Raw genomic sequence first — 16,698 nt, forward strand, 5'->3', positions numbered from 1 at the left:
TATGGGAACAACCTTTGCCGTTTTTAAACAGGATGGACACACTGCTACTTCTGCTGAATGGTTGAATAGACAGCATAAAACTGATCAGGGAACATCGATATTCTCTTTAACAAGCCTTATAATTATCCCATCTAATCCTGCCGACTTGTTTGTTGGTATTCCCAGAACTATAGATCTGATTTCTTCAAGATCGATGTCGTACATTACAAAAGAATCAATATTAGAATTTGAAAGACTACGTTGATTAGTAGGCTCCATAAATTTTTCAGCTAAATTTGGGTCAATGGAAGAAAAATAGGCGTTAACTATTTCAACCATGTTGCTATCAGTGACGTCAGGCGCGCGAGAACTGCCAACGACTTCCTTCACAATTTTGCTAGTTTTTTTCGAATTGCCGTTCGCCTGTTCTATTTTACATGCATAATTATTCTTTTTATTCGCTCTCATTATTTCAACAAATTTGTTACGCATTGATGACTGCATCTTTAAAAACTGAAATCAAGTTTAATATTTCTGTACTTATGTCGTCATTGTATATACCAACTAAATTATTAGCAAGAATAATATTTCCTTAAATCGCGTACTCTATTTCTGTCACAAACCTCGGCCCATCATGTGTTTTCTTCTTTACATTATCAACAGAGACAAATATTGGCAAGTGATCTGTAATAGGCTTATCATATACAGCAGCAAAACTATTGTCCTCAGAATTTGTTGATGCATGATCGATCGAAGTAGCAGAGGTGATCGTTATTCGTGTGGGTACCGTGACGAGATTGCGAAAGTGATGCGACTTTAATAAATACATATATTCATCATTGGCTGAACTACTGGAATCACTGTTCATATCGCCAACAACCAACTGTTTCATATTTTTTGTTACTACATTAAACATCGTTTCAAGTATATCAAGAAAGGAGACAAAGCAAGCATTTCGGTGGACGATAAACTACACCGACTTTAAGTGAGCATTCTAGCCAGATGAATAAGGATACAATGGCACGTGCGCAGTACGAAAGCGACGGAAGCTTGTAAGTGAATGCTCATTTTTCATAAAGAGAGCAACGCCTCCCCCACGGAAGAATCACGCGGCTGCGATGACACTGTGTAATCAGGAATGACAATATTTTCGCTCTTCTTTAGCCACGTTTCAGTGACATCGATTACGTCAAATCGTTGCGGCTGCTGAGTTACGAACGTGAGAAGAAGATTCACATTTTTCCTTGTGCTGTGAGTGTTGCTATGGGTAGTGACACACTTCTGTGAGTGCGTATGTTGTTATCTTGTAATTTTGTATGAGACATAGTAGCACTTGGTATTAAGGTAGCGATACGAGAAAATTAATTATGCCACATTGCTGAGGTCGTCCTCACATGTCACATGAAAAACGCGCGAATTTTCGTTCTTGTTTCGCATGAGAACCTTGCCATCAGTCACCCACACAAACTTCCAGTTTTCCTCCGGCTTTCTCTGTATGGCCTTTCCAAGTAGCACCTTGTTTTGGGGGCAGAGGTGTTGGTTCACGAGCATCGGCTCGTTTCCGTCAAACCCAAGGGCCGACCTATTCAGTCTGTGTTTTTTAGCAGCCTCCAAGACGCTGTCCCGTGTCGACCTAGAAGAAATTTCGTAACCACGTTCGGTGGTCCAGTTCCTCGAGTTTTTACACGATGAAGAGCACCGAGAGTGTTCTGGCCAAGCTTTATGCCAAACGACTTTGCAATTTTCTTGACAGTCTGGGCAAGGTCTTCATCAGGTGTCTGTGGGACTCCCTTAAGTTGAATTTTTCTGCCGTTCTACTAACTGTTTCAGCTCATTTAACTGCTTCTTAGTTTCTTTCAGTTCCTTACTTAGCTTGAGGTTGTCTCTTTAGCATTCTATGCTGCGATCCTTTACTTCAGGAAGTTCCGAACGTAATATCTTCATTTCGGTTCTGAAGTTTCAAAACTCTAATTATTGTGTCCCATTGGCTTTGTCACAGCGATCAATTCAGTCTTGATAGCATTGGTGCTGGGTCCTGATTCTTAATCGTGCTAGACAGATCAAACATTGCTTAAACAAACTGCGTAGTCAATTCCATCAAAACTTTTGTGACTTCCTTGGTGCTGCCAGGTGGTGTATCGGCCAGGGACTTAGCAAAGTCAGACAAAGCATCTAGTGCACTTGACATGATTGTGCAGTAAAATAAACAAACTAATTATAAACAAGTTCTTTAGAGCGGTCCTGCAGCCACAAAACTAACAAATTAAGCAATAGGATACGTGTTGCGCCCACCTGTGATGTCCTAAAACGGTCGTTAATGCTTTTCCCGCAGCCCTTACAGACAAAATAGCTTCACTGAAGCTTATCTGAACGGTGCTACACAACCTGGAAGGTGCTTTGATAATTATGAAATACTGAAATGGGATGCAATACTAGAAAACTAAGATTATGCCGTAAATCAAGAACAAGATAACACCGAAATAAGCGTGGCTCCGAACCATTCTTTCCTGGGCTAAAGCAGTGTGCGGCTTTGCTGCGTTATAAAACAAACAGAAAGACGGCTTTTGGCAATGTTGGCGTTCATGATTGGTATCGAGCCGCTTCACGCCGCAGGGCGGCACTGTAACCGCCAGCTGCTCTGAATATTCGTTAATAAACACGCATCCGGACAACCGTGCTGCCTTGAACCCACTTGCGGTGTAGTCATCTGTCCCCAGCCGGTTCCGATTGGCCCAGACCACATGGACCGAAAACCACAACGGTACCCAATCCCAAGGTCCGGGTAGTGACCGCAATGCCAGCCATATCCGTAGCCATTGCGGAACGTACAGACTTGTCACAAGCCATGCTACAGTCAGCAATGCCGCGGTCCATACAAGCGCTTTCGGAGTGCCAAGTTCAATTAGAGACAGACTGACGAGTCAGGGTCGAATAGCGCAGCCATCGCTACGTGCGGGTCGTGAGCGGCGTTGAAAACAACTCTTCGCATTCCTTTAGTTGGCGGCCTCCAGCTATATAACGTCGCGATCCGGGTGGCAGTAGACACATACTAGACGTCTTTCCTCTTGCGCAATCATGTTATGTATAGTCACAGATGCGAAGAAAAAAAAAGGCGTCGGGGTGGGGTGCGGTGAGGGGGGGAACGCGTTGCCCACACAGCCGTCAAGTCGTGCTGCGGAGAAGCTGGCCCCCGCCGTGAGCGCGTGCGCTCGAACCTTCCCTCATATTTTGTCGGATGTGAACACGTGCCAGAGAATGCCGTATGAAACGAGCTCACACAAGGAAAAAAGTAATAATAAACAAAAGAAAAAAGGTTGTTTATAGAAGAGCCGGGATAACCACTCTCTTGAAGCTGACTCTTCTGCTTTCTCGTAATTGTTATTTTTGGCGGACAAAAATATGAATTAAAGCTTGTTGAAGAGCAGTATGATACGACAGCACCTCACATTGTTTTTAAGGTATGGAAGCACGCTAAGACTGACTAAATAACAAATAGATTTGTCTAGATAAAGGCACCTTCGCAAATAGGCTGTTCAAAAGTGGGGCCATTCTTGTTGATTGACAACAAATTACTCAGCAGAAGCGATCTGCCCCGTAGGTTCGCTAAGGAACCTATGCCTCTGCAATACAACCGCGACCACGCCACAGCAGAATAATTTGGAACAACCATCACTTGCATTGCAAGTGTTGTGATTCGTACATTCGAACAGAAAAGAATATTCCAGAATTTCTAATAGTGAATTTTCGAACCGAAACGAATCAAAAAGCCGACTATTCAATTCATCTTCAAAATTTTGATCCGCGTGGTGGCTCAAACGGCTTTATTCTTGCGCTACTAAGCACTAAGTCGTGGCATGGGGTATGATTGTGGCATATGGGGACGAAATGCAAAAACGCCCGTGTACCGTGCATTGGGGGCAAGTTAAAGATCCCCTGATGGTGAAAATAATTCCGCAGTCCGACACTATATGACGTGCCTCACAATCAAATCATGCTTTTGGCACGTAATAACCTCAGAATTCGTTCTAAACGTCGAATATTCTCACACCTCTATTATTCTCTATGTATGTATATGTATGCATGCATGTATGTGTGGACAATCACGCTAAGCCGCAACAAGTCACTGTTGTACACTGTATTATGCGGTGCAGCAGAATATTATGTTAACCAGTTGATTTTTTTTTTGTGATCGTACACCTACGCAAACATTCATACGGACGCAAACACAGTTTTCCCAAACTTATTTTGCATATTGCAGCACTACCCAAGAGGCAGTGTCACCTAGGGCATGCCGTATATCTAGCCGCATGCAAGTACGGCTCTACTTACTACAGAGCTCCTACGAAACGAGCGAGTGCCTGCGCCGTATGTATGACTTTGCGAAAGCAGCTTCTCGGGTATATAGTGACGGCGAATCTCAACATATGCGACAGGTAGCCGCACGCGGGAAGGGAAACGAGAAAGAGAGAGAGAGAAACCAAGGTCGTTAGTCGGTGGCAATACGCAAAGCGTGTCGTAGTGCAAGTCAGTCTGGGGTAAACACCCAGGCGCGCATAACTCGCTAACTCGCTAGAAGGTCTGGCACGAATTCGTAAGGGATTTCTAGACGAGGGCCACTCTTGCAATACGTGGCCGCAATTTTCAACCCGTCTGCAGTGCACGGAATTTAAAAGAAAGAAAAGAAAGTGCGAGCCAGCTTCTTAACGGAACCCCGCAACGCAATTGTATATGCACTGCCTTTTCAGACCATCGTAAAATTTTCTGTGCACACTTTTACGCCCGGTGGCGCAGAACTTCAAAAATGAAATAAAGTTATGTGGTCCAACATCCAAAAGCAAAACATAGCTATGAAGACGCCGTGGTCGAGGGCTTCGGGTTAACTTTGGGCACCTGGGGTTCTTTAGCGTGCAACTAAATATAGGTACACCATGTTTTTTTTTGTTTTTTTTTTCAGTTCGCCTTTATGTAAATTCGACCACCGTAGCCACGGATCGAACCATGTGACCTCGTGCTTAGCAGCAGAACGCCACAGCCTCTGAGCCCACCGCGGCAGGTATAGCGTTTTCGTCTTCACTCTGCCCCGGCCAGGGATGTATAAGACCGGCTGTCCGCCATCGCGGACAGCCAATTTTTTATGTGAACACCCCCGGGCACGCTTCGGCCACGACGGCCCCTACCCACGGGCCACCCTGCTTCCAGCTTTGATCCCCACGCTATTCCTTGGGTGTCCAGCAGGCGCCGCCAATAAAGCGAAATAATGACACGCTGTTTCAATTAGTAAAAAACACGATTGAATAAATATAATTACGTCCAGCCGCCAACTTGCAACGCTATGTTCAGCACTACCGTGTCATGCGACTTCTGCCGGCACGCCTATAGGGGCAAACGCATACAACACGCGCTAAGAAACTCCTCCGTAGTGCCTAAGCCGAGTCATATATTCAAGGAGTAAAAGTCCCCACATTTCCTCTCTCGCACCCGCTCTTAATCACTCATGCGCGCAAACCTCCGGCGTCTGCGAAAGTGCCACGCCCCGCTGTACCTACTAGTAATTGTAAATACGCTTCCTGGTTAGCCCTAGCCCAGCGGGCGGGCGTACTGGATCGGTCTTGCGATGAGCCTTTGTCCGCAAGCGCCGTGACTGTCGCACTGTGCTGTAGTTGGGGTGAATAAACCCACATTTGTTGGCCATCTGACTCTGGAGCCTTCTCTGCGCCGTGTCGGAGAGTCGACGAACCCTGCCATAGCGCCTCTGCGCGTTGCGGAGTGTAGGAGCGCGAGCCCTTCTCTGACCGTCGTTCGTAGGGTGAGCCTTGTGCAAACCCGTCTCCACAATTCACAAAGATGTCAGCAACGATAAGCGGTTTTACTGTTGGTGGGTCGAGTTGCAGACAAATAACATAGCGGCACCCAGGACACAGGCCAACCTAAACGACCTAAACGCAAATTAGATGACGTCATCTACAGCTCCTGCATCGAACACTGCGGCAGAAATATAGTCTGTCGTCGACGAGTGTTATCAACACGCGGCAAATACACTCTACCATAGATCTGCTATCAAGATAAATTTAAGCACGAGGAAGTAAAAAATGACTGGAATGTGTTGTTGCGTTTCCAGGTTCGCCTTAATTCTTAACGGTGACCTAATTCAGGCTCCAAAGCGACATTCTTGACTACACCACGCTATAGTAACAGCCCACACAGTACTTGTACGTCGCACTCCCACGCACTCGTAATTATACTTCCCTACTCGCCTTTGAATAATTTTATGCTGACGTCATGCCAACAAGAGTGTATCCTTGCGTCAGGAAACGCTGACCATGGGTTGTAGGTCAGTGATTTTCTCCCTTTTCGAGAGTCTCAACCTCGTTACAAACGTTCTTGCTCATACTGCGCAGTTCCATCTCATCATACCTGTTTTTTTTTGTTTGTGCAAGCAATCGGCCAAATAAATGCAAAACCTGAATGAATGTTGTTATCTTGTTTAGCTCTCTCCCTGTTTTGTCTTATACCCCGACCGCATTACAGCAACTGTAATTAGAGCAACTTCTAACACGGCCACATTGCATAACCAAGTTCACGAAAATATCATTGACGAAAAGCTATTCCGTCTTCTCACAATCCTCTATCTTGTTCCCTCTCTCAACTTTACTCACACCGGCTCTATGATGGCAATAAAATGAATGAAATGTAGCACACCTCTTCAGAAAACTCTATCAAAATTTTGTTATGCTTGAGTCGTGCATTTCTCTTAATTTCGATTGTTGCTGTGTCGGTTCGCTTAGTTCTCCGCTCCGTGTTTACTTCACTACCTACAGTGTGGCCAATCCCCCTCGTGAGTATGTGCATTGCGTCGAGGCAACAACAACAAAACCATGCTATGATGTCGCTAGGTCTGCCCTCCCAAGTGAAGCTTACCTGCTGTGAAGTTCTCTTTGTCTAGCCGTCTCCTATTTCGCCACAACACACAGGCCAGGAACCAGAACGGTATCCAATCCCAGGGTCCCGGAACTGGCCTCAGCGTCAGCCATGTTCGAAGCCAAATCAGAGCCCGCTTCTTGAAAAGCCATACTACAACAAGTAACGCTGCCGTCCATGCCAGCGCGCGCGACGTGGCCAGTGTGCATAAAGGCGCGACGACAGGCGAAAGATCCACCAACCCGACCATCACCACGTGTGTAGTTCGTACGCAAGTATTCACTAAAGAAATATTTATACCGCGCAACGCGCAAGCCTCTTGCTTTATAACGCTAGGGCGGCGGTGGAACTTGGAATATCTCCAAAAAGGCTCTTGCACTCTAACGCCTGCGTATGGAGAAATCGCTGGGCTAAATCGTAGTTATGTCGCAGCGGTCAAAAAGCGCAAGATTGGACTGCAAGAAGGCTCGTGCAACGGTGTTCATGTTTTTTTTTCCAGACTCGTCTTAACTACTAACAAAGCGGAATGAAAAAATAAAGGCTTGTCTGAGTCGTCAGTGGCTGGAGACGGCCCTGCTCAGCTCTTGCAAATGGTTCTGTCACGTATTGCTTTACTACTCTCTTTACTGGTAATATGCAGCGCTAAAGAAATATATGTAAAACCCTGTCAGCTTTACATTTCCCCCTTGCGTAATTCTCTACTTCTCTTCTTTTTTTCTTTTTGTGCGCATCGCAAATGACTAAACAAAAGTAAAGCCTAAAGGAGGGTGATTTTCTTGTTTCATCTCTCTCTCTCTCTTTATTTTTTCTTACCGTGTCCCCGTAGCAGCGACTGTGTCCGTAAGCCAAGTCAGCAAAGTTGTTGGCAAAGAGCTCACCCCTCTACTTATCCCTCTCTACTCTCCAAATGTTTTAATGTAGAAGACGTCACTATCACTGACATGCATCTTTTTTTCTAATGCAAGGCCTTTAGTTTTTCACGCTTTGTGGCCAACAACTGCGCAGAGTGTCTTTTCCGCATTAATTTTCAGGCTTGAAGCCAGGCAACACTGTCCCCCCTCTTGCTTTTTGTCCGCCCTTAGCTGTTTAATGATGATGATGTATGGGTTTTTTTGGCGCAAGGGCCAGGTATGGCCAAAGAGCGCCATGCCCGTGCTAATGGGTTTGCAATGTACTTATGATTACTATGAAGTTGGTGTGACGTGGCTGTAAAGGGGCCTTAAAATATACGCAAAATCTGTATAATAAAATTATGGCGATGACGTATGACTTGTACTATGAACATTTAGATGCATTTAAAAAGAATGATACGATAGGTAAAATATAGCAGATTATAAGAAATGATAGAGCACTAGTGCCTCCTTCGGGCCCTTGAAACACAAGGACCTGGAGGCATGTGCTATGCAAAACAATTATCGCAGTGGCATCCTCTGGAGAGAGGAGGCGCTACGAATGCATGGGACTAATAACATGTAAGACTACCTCTCTGATGAAACCTAATACTGTGTCTGTATTAAAAAGCGGTTCTGGACCAAGAAGCATTGCAGGATGAAGAGGAATGTGCTGTCGGTATGCTGATGAAAAATGTATCTTTCTCTCAGATTCGGCTTCCCGACATTCCAGGAGGACGTGGAGTACGGTCAGCCTCTCCCCGCATCTACCACAGGTTGGAGGCTCACTTCCGGTGAGAAGAAAATTATGGGTGCCAAACGTGTGTCCTATTCTGAGACGACAGAATAGGACATCTGTTCGGCGCGATTTTGTAGTAGAGGGCCACAATCCTAACTGTGGTTTTATCAGGTGGAGCTTACTATCCGTTTCCGCGTCCCACGTGCGTTGCCAGTGGTCTCGCAATCTCCTTCGCAGCAAAGGTCTCAGATCTGTGACAGGCACCGCAGCGGTGGGGTTAACAGCTTGCGATGCGATTGACGTGGCCATCTCGTCCGCCAGAACGTTACCCTCAATGCTGCTGTGGCCAGGCACCCAGGATATAATGATACGCTGGTTAGATATGTACGCTTTACACAAGACGGTGTCGACTTCATTAAATACAGGATTTTTGTGTGTATAGATTGACATCAAGGCCTTCACGACGCTTAGGGAGTCTGTATAGATCGCTGCTTTTGGAAGTTTTGATTTTCTTATATGCTTTACAGCAGAGAGTAATGCGTAGGCCTCGGCCGTAAATATGCTTGTTTCCGGATGCAGTACGTCGGATTCCGAGAAGGACGGGCCGACGGCTGCATAGGATACCCCGGTATTTGACTTCGAAGCGTCTGTGTAGAACTCTGCACAGGAATGCTTGTGCTGGAGTTCTAGGAAATGCATTCTGATTTCGATCTCGGGTGCATGTTTTGTTACTTCTAAAAGGGATATGTCACATTCTATGATCTGCCACTCCCAAGGTGGTAACAACTTGGTTGGATGCATTATGCGGAGCTCGAGGAATGGGACATGCATTTCATGACCAAGCTCCCTCACACGAAGCGAGAAAGGCTGTCTTATGGAGGGACGATTGCTGACAAGTGTAGCGCACGTCATATCGGTAACAGTATCAAAACATGGATGTTCAGGGTTAGAGCGCACTTTAAGGAAATATGTAAAGCCAATGTATGATCTCTGTAGGTGGAGAGACCATTCATTCGATGCGGCATATAAGCTTTCAATCGGGCTTGTTCTGAAAGCGCCCGTGGCTAAGCGGATACCTAGATGGTGAACAGGGCCAAGCATCTTTAGCGCGCTCGGGGCGGCAGAGTTATATACCACGGCACCGTAATCTAAACGTGACCGGATTAGGCTCTTATAGAGATTCATTAGGCGCTTCCTGTCACTACCCCACGTAGTCTGGGATAGAAGTTTCATTAGGTTCATTGTTTTAAGACACCTTTCTTTAAGATGTTTAATGTGTGGGACGAAAGTGAGTCTATTGTCAAGTATAACACCTAGAAATTTGTGCTCTTTGTTTACAGGTATCTGTTGTCCACACAGTTCTAAACAAGGATCCGGAACCAGGCATCTCTTTCTTGTAAACAAAGCACAAGAACTCTTATGAGGATTGATTTTAAATCCATTTTTCTCTGCCCACCCTGACACCTTGTTCAAACCATGCTGTACCTGTATCTCGCACACTGCGAAGTTACAGGATTTAAAACCTATTTGAATGTCGTCCACATAGACGGCATACAATATAGCCTGTGGTAAGGATGCACGAAGTGTTGTCATCTTAACAATAAAGAGTGTGCAACTGAGCACGCCACCCTGGGGTACACCAATTTCTTGTGTAAAAGGACGTCACGGTACATTGCCAACTTTTACCCGGAAAGTGCGATTGGACAGGTAGCTTTTTATTACGTTTAGCATACTACCATGAATGCCCATTTCCGATAAATCTCGCAAGATCCCGTATCGCCACGTTGTGTCATACGCCTTTTCCATATCGAGAAATATCGATAAGAAGAACTGTTTATGTATAAAGGCGTCCCGGATATTTCCTTCAATACGTACAAGATGGTCAGTTGTGGAGCGCCCTTCTCGGAAGCCACACTGATAGGGATCAAGCATTTTGTTCTGTTCAAGGAAATGGATGAGTCGCCGATTTATCATTTTTTCAAATAGCTTGCACATGCAACTTGTGAGGGCTATCGGGCGGTAGCTTGCCACTGAGGAAGGATCTTTGCCTTGTTTTAAAACAGGGACCACAATGGCTTCTTTCCATGCGGTCGGGAGGTACCCTGCGTCCCAGATAGTGTTGAAAAGTGTAAGTAGTGTAACTTGCGCGTCATTGTGTAAGTTTTTCAGCATTTCGTACATGATTCTATCAGATCCCGGAGCAGAGCTCTTGCATGCGCTCAAGGCAGCTCTCAACTCTGCAATACTAAAGGGGCGCTTGAACGGTTCATTCTGCCGACACTTTCTTATGAGTGGCTTGCATTCTTCTATTTGTTTATATTTGAGAAAGGGTTTGGAATAATTGGTGGAACTTGACACGCTCTGACAGTGCTCCCCAAGTGAGTCTGCTTGTTCAAGCAGGGTATCGCCTTGTGTGTTTACCAGGGGGAGTGAATAAGTTTGTCGTCCTTTTATCCTGTTAACCCTGTTCCACACTTTCGCTTCCTTTGTATAAGAGTTGATGCCCGATAAAAACTTTTGCCAGCTTTCTCTTCTGGCCTGTCGGTGGGTTCGCCTGCCTTGTGATTTTACTTTTTTAAAGTTAATAAGATTCTCCGCAGTGGGGTAGGCGTGTAGCAACCCCCACGCTTTGTTCTGATTTTTACGTGCGATCCTACAATCGTCGTTCCACCACGGGACACGCCGTTTGCACGACAGGCCATTTACTTGTGATATACATTTAGATGCGGCATCTATTATGAAGGCTGTAAAATATTCGACAGCAGCGTCAACTTTTAGCGAGGACATGTCATTCCACGAAATACAAGAAAGAGTTCGGAATTTTTCCCAGTCGGCAGTGTCAATTTTCTACCTAAGAGCCTCTGGTGGATATTCCTTTACTTCAGGTGTTCTAAGCAGTTTTGGGAAGTGGTCGCTTCCGTAAGGATTGTTGTTAACTTGCCATTCGAGTTCAGACAGTATTGACGGGGAAACTAGGCTAAGATCAATTGAAGAAAAGGTTCTGTTTGCGAGACAGTAATAAGTGGGTTCCTTCTTATTCAGCGGACACGCACCGGACGAAAAAAGGAATTCATCAAGGAGACGACCTCGCGCATCGATACAAGAGTCTCCCCACAAGCTGCTGTGTGCATTGAAATCATTCAGAACAGCATGAGGCTCTGGCAATTGATCTATAAAGGATTGGAATTCATGTTTCGTTAATTTGTGATGTGGGGGGATGTAAAGAGAGCTAATAGTGATAAGTTTGTTTAGAAGAACAGCTCGAACCGCCACTGCTTCAAGAGGCGTTTGTAGCTGTAAAGGTTGACACACAATGCTTTTATGGATGACAATGGCAACACCGCCCGATGATGCGACACCATCATCGCGATCTTTGCGAAAAGTTATATACTGTCGGAGAAAGTTTGTGTGTTTTGATTTTAGGTGTGTTTCCTGTAAACACAGCACTTTTGGATTGTGTTGGTAGATGAGTTCTTGTACATCATCAAGGTTTTTCAGAAGACCTCTTACATTCCATTGTATGATTTGTGTATCCATATTTAAAGTGAATTTGTGCTGTGTTTACGGAAACGGAAGTGATGCCTCAGATTACAGCGCTCTTGCGAGGCCCTGTAACCGGGGTTCTGCCTTTTTTGGAGCGTTCGAGGGAGCCTCGCCGCTCCTTGGGCGCTTGGAGCGCCGTGGGGATAGGTGTTGTGTCCATTGCCTCTTGTGAGGCGCCGGACACGCGCTCACCTCGGAAGGCGAGACCCCTGCGCCCACCAGCCCGGAGGTGGATGGGACTCCCTGAGGGATTTGGCTGTGCCGGCTGTTGCCAGCGCTGGAAGGGACCTGGGAGGTTGAGGCAGCCTCGGGTGCGCCCACCTTCGGGGTCGATGATTCCTTCTCCTCGGTTGACGGAGCAGCGCTAGCTGCAACCGCCGCGGGGGCAGATGGCGTGACTGCCGACTCACTGTTTGTGGGTCGGATAGGCGCCGGAGGCCGTTGTGGTGCTGCACCCTGACGCGCCACTTCGGCAAAGCTTTTCTTTGGCAGGTATGTTTTCGATATGTTTTCTTTTACTTTTATGGTTACAATTTCTTTTTCCTTCTTCCAGGAGGGGCACGACCGCGAGTACGCGGCGTGATCCCCGTCACAGTTTACACAGTGGAGAGAGTTATCACAAGCTTCAGTGGCGTGTTCAAGGGCACTGCATTTTGCACATGTTTGGCGGCCCCGGCAGCTCTGCGAACTGTGGCCGAAACGCTGGCATTTGAAGCATCTTAGGGGATTTGGCACATATGGTCTGACGCGGAGCTTGATGTACCCGGCCTCTACAGACTCGGGCAGAATACTTGAACCGAATGTGAGTATCAGGTGCTTCGTTTGAATTTCTTTACCATCCCTTCTCATTTTAATTCTTCGGACATTGACAACATTCTGCTCACTGAAGCCCTCCAGGAGCTCAGCCTCTGTCAGCTGAAGCAGATCGTCATCCGAGACAACGCCGCAGGTGGTGTTCAGAGTGCGGTGTGGAGTTACTGTCAATGGAATATCCCCAAATGATACTAGACTGGGCAACTTTTCGTATTGTTTCGGATCATGGAGCTCTAACAGGAGATCACCACTTGCCAGCCCTGATACCTTGTAGCTTAGACCAAGGACATCAGTTAAGGACTTGGAAACCGGAAAAGGGGAAATGTTTCGTACTTGTTTATCGGATTTTTCTGAATGGATCACATGGTAACGTGGAAAGTTTGGTCTTTGACGTCCAAGGAACTGGAAGGCTTCATCGGTGCGCCCTCTTTTGTGAGGGCGATCAGGAAGCGGAGGGAAAGAGGTTGCCATAAAGGGATTGAATTTTCGGCAATAACGCCAGCCACCCACCGTGAAGTCCTACAAGGGGACGTTACAGGGACTGTAAAAACAGGTCCTGCAAACGCCAGCTCTACGTTATTACTACAACCAAATACGAGATAACCTAGGTTGGTTATTCACACAAGGTTAACCCTTGCTGCCTGGAAATATTGGAAGTAAACGGAAGCTAGGAGAAGACAGGAAAGTTGAAAAAGTGAGAGAAAGACGAAGGCTGGAGGGAGAGAGATACAGGAAAAGGCAACTACCGATTTCCCCGGGTAGGTCAGTCTGGGGGTGCCGTCTGCGTGAAGCCGAGGCCTAAGGGGTGTGTTGCCTCCACTGAGGGGCCGTAAAGGTCCAAAAACCCGCTATCGGCTCAACCCCCAGGATCGCCTTTTCCCCGGACACGGCTAAGCCACGCACGGTTAAACGCGGGAGGGTCCAACCCTCGTGTGCTCGGGTACGTGGTGTCGCAACACACCAAACGCCTACTGACGCAGACGCCCCTGCGGGAAATTAGCTGTTTAGAAAAGTGGCTTTTTTGTTCATTAAAGTACGAAGGTTCCTGTGGTACCACGGTTTAGATGAGCTAGCACGAAAACATATACGAGCTATATAAGTGTTCATCAACTGAGTTAATTCCTCTTTAAAATGACACGAGTTTTCAATACCAGATCACTGCGTAAAGGATTGCAGAAAAGACATGGAGAACTTCTGCAACCCAAGGTTAATTGCATCGTAGTTTGCCCTGTTATAATCGAAGATGTGTTTGGACGTTACACTGGGTTGGTGCGAGGGCATTTTTATGGTGAACTGAAGTAGTTTGTGATCACTGAAACCGTCTGTGAAGGTGATCGGGCTTACTTTGTCGGGAGCCGATGTGAGAACAACAACTAATTGTTAAGACCACGCGTAGGTTCGCGAACTAGTTGAGTTAAGGAAAAGTGTAAGGTTATTTCAACCGAATTATTTGAGTCATGAACCGGTGCAGTTAAGGTACTCCAGTTGATATTCGGGTTATTGAAATCACCGAATAAAAAGATTTCGGCTTTTAGGAAGTTTAACCTGATACCTCCGAGGTTGGCATGCAGATAGGTCACCAAAGTGTCTCAACTATCGGGCGGTGGGCCAAGTGATTTAAATGATCAACACGTGATGCAAACCCATAACATTTCTAAGTGTGATGAGATATTAACACCAAAAGAGTAAATATACTTTTTTATGGATATCATTACCACACCACTACTTTTGTTAGGTCTGTCATTCAGATAAACAACAAAATCGCTGTAATCAGGTAAGACTTCGTCGTTTACTATATCTGTGTGCAGCCACGTTTCAGTCAACGTTAGCATGTCCGAGTTACTATATTGTAGATATGAGCACAGTTCGGTACGCTTTCGAAAAATGCTACGTATGTTGGTGAATAATATAGAAAGCCGAGGTTGTGTAGTACCACCACAGTAGGGCTGGGGATGATTGGCTGACTTGTGTGAAACCGCTCTATATTTTTGCTATCGGCTACATTCTGTGATTGTGTCAGAAACAGGGTCGTACGTGTATATAGTATCGTTCATGCACAGTTTATCAACGCGAAGCTTGAAAGACCCGCCCGTAGACTTCGCAAAGTCTCGTAGGTTTTTTTAAATGGAATGGTATAGAAATAGATTAGAATATAGCGTTATGTTATAGCTTCCCTAAATGCGTACAGGTTGTTTGTTTCAAGTGCTCAATCATTCATTTACCATAACAAGAACAAGAGGAACATTGACCTGAATCGGTTCGCAGCAGCTCAAATGATAAATAAAACATAGTTTTGGTGACAGAACTGAAGGAAAATACGGTCGACAAATGGACGCTGCTCTCTATCGCCGCACACCCTATGCCTCTGCCATCGTTTCCTTAGCCAAGTTTAATTTTCCGACGCTAAGTTTTCCGTTCTTTAAGCACGCATGCGCGGACCGACCCCCTTAAACGCTCATTGCGCTGGAGTTTATCGTATCCCAAGAGCTCTTTTCATGACCAGCGCACAAGCCTATCGTTCATGTACATCGTACCGCAGCACACCTGTTACTCCAGATAATTGTACATACAATAACAGGCAACATGACAAGTATCTAGAACTGAATAATTCACTGAACGGAGCGAGAAAAATAAAACGAAAGCACGTGACATGTGTCGCGTGATATAAGAGATTGAGTGATTGATTGAAAACATCTTTATTTGCAGAATATTGGTAGACCTCGTGGGTGGGCCGCCTAGTCCGGGCCGCCTAGTCTTCTAAGCGATTTGGAATGGGGTCAACTATGGGATTAAATTAGCATGCCCACACCATGTGGTAGAGGTTAGCTCTCTCCACAGTGTGGGCATTGCGGGCAGTATAATGTAGGGTACCACTGCTTTAACTTAGCTGGCGTTGGGTATGTATGGGTTTATAGTCTCGTAAGGGTGTTCTCTTCCAACTCATTGGGTGATTTATGTGGTGTTGGGTACTCCTTCCTGGCTGTTCTGTATGGTGGGAGATTGTCGGCATACACTGCTTAAGCAGTTAGGTCGCCGCTCCCTTCAAGGTCATCAGGGGGGGGGGGGGAGACGCCAGGTATAGAAGAGCTCGGGCATGCCTGTGAGCGGCTTCGTTTTCTCCTCGTAGTTCCAGGTGACCGGGAAACCAGATGACTGAGGCTTGGCTAGGTGGATGCTTAATCAGCAATGGCAACCCTGACCTGCGAATTAATCCATTATTCAAGTGGCGACAGGCGTTCTGGGAGTAAGTGAGCACCTCGGCTTTGGGATTAAATGCTATAGCTAATGCAATAGCTGCTTCATCTGCGTGAGTGGAGTTGGATGTTTTCATCGAGGCGTAGTTCACCATCGATCCTGAAGGCGTTGAAACCACAATAGTCATCACTTCATTCTTTGGCCCTGCAGCATCCACGTAAAGGGTGTTAGGTTGCTCGTTCCATTTCTTCTGCAGGGCTTCCCCTCTTGCTTTTCTCCTTTCGATGTTATATGCGGGTTGCATGTTCCGCGGAATGGGGTACACGTTGATGCGTCCTCACACCACGTGGTACTTCTTCCCTTTGGTCGATCGTATAGGGCAGATTAATATGGATATTTTTGAGCAGATCTCTACCTGGTTTTGTGAGTGCGAGCCTACTGAGTTGTGACAGGCATTGTGCTTCCCACATCTCTTTGGGGTTATTACGTATTCCTAGAGCCATGAGCTTTGCCGTTGGCGTGGAGTTTGGTAGCCCCAGTGCCGTCTTGTAGGCCTTCCGGATCAGCGTCTCCAACTTTTCAATTTCCGACTTGGAGAGGTTAAGAAATGCCGTCCCGTAC

Source organism: Dermacentor albipictus, unplaced genomic scaffold (genome assembly GCF_038994185.2).
Source record: "Dermacentor albipictus isolate Rhodes 1998 colony unplaced genomic scaffold, USDA_Dalb.pri_finalv2 scaffold_33, whole genome shotgun sequence".
NCBI lineage: Eukaryota > Metazoa > Arthropoda > Arachnida > Ixodida > Ixodidae > Dermacentor > Dermacentor albipictus.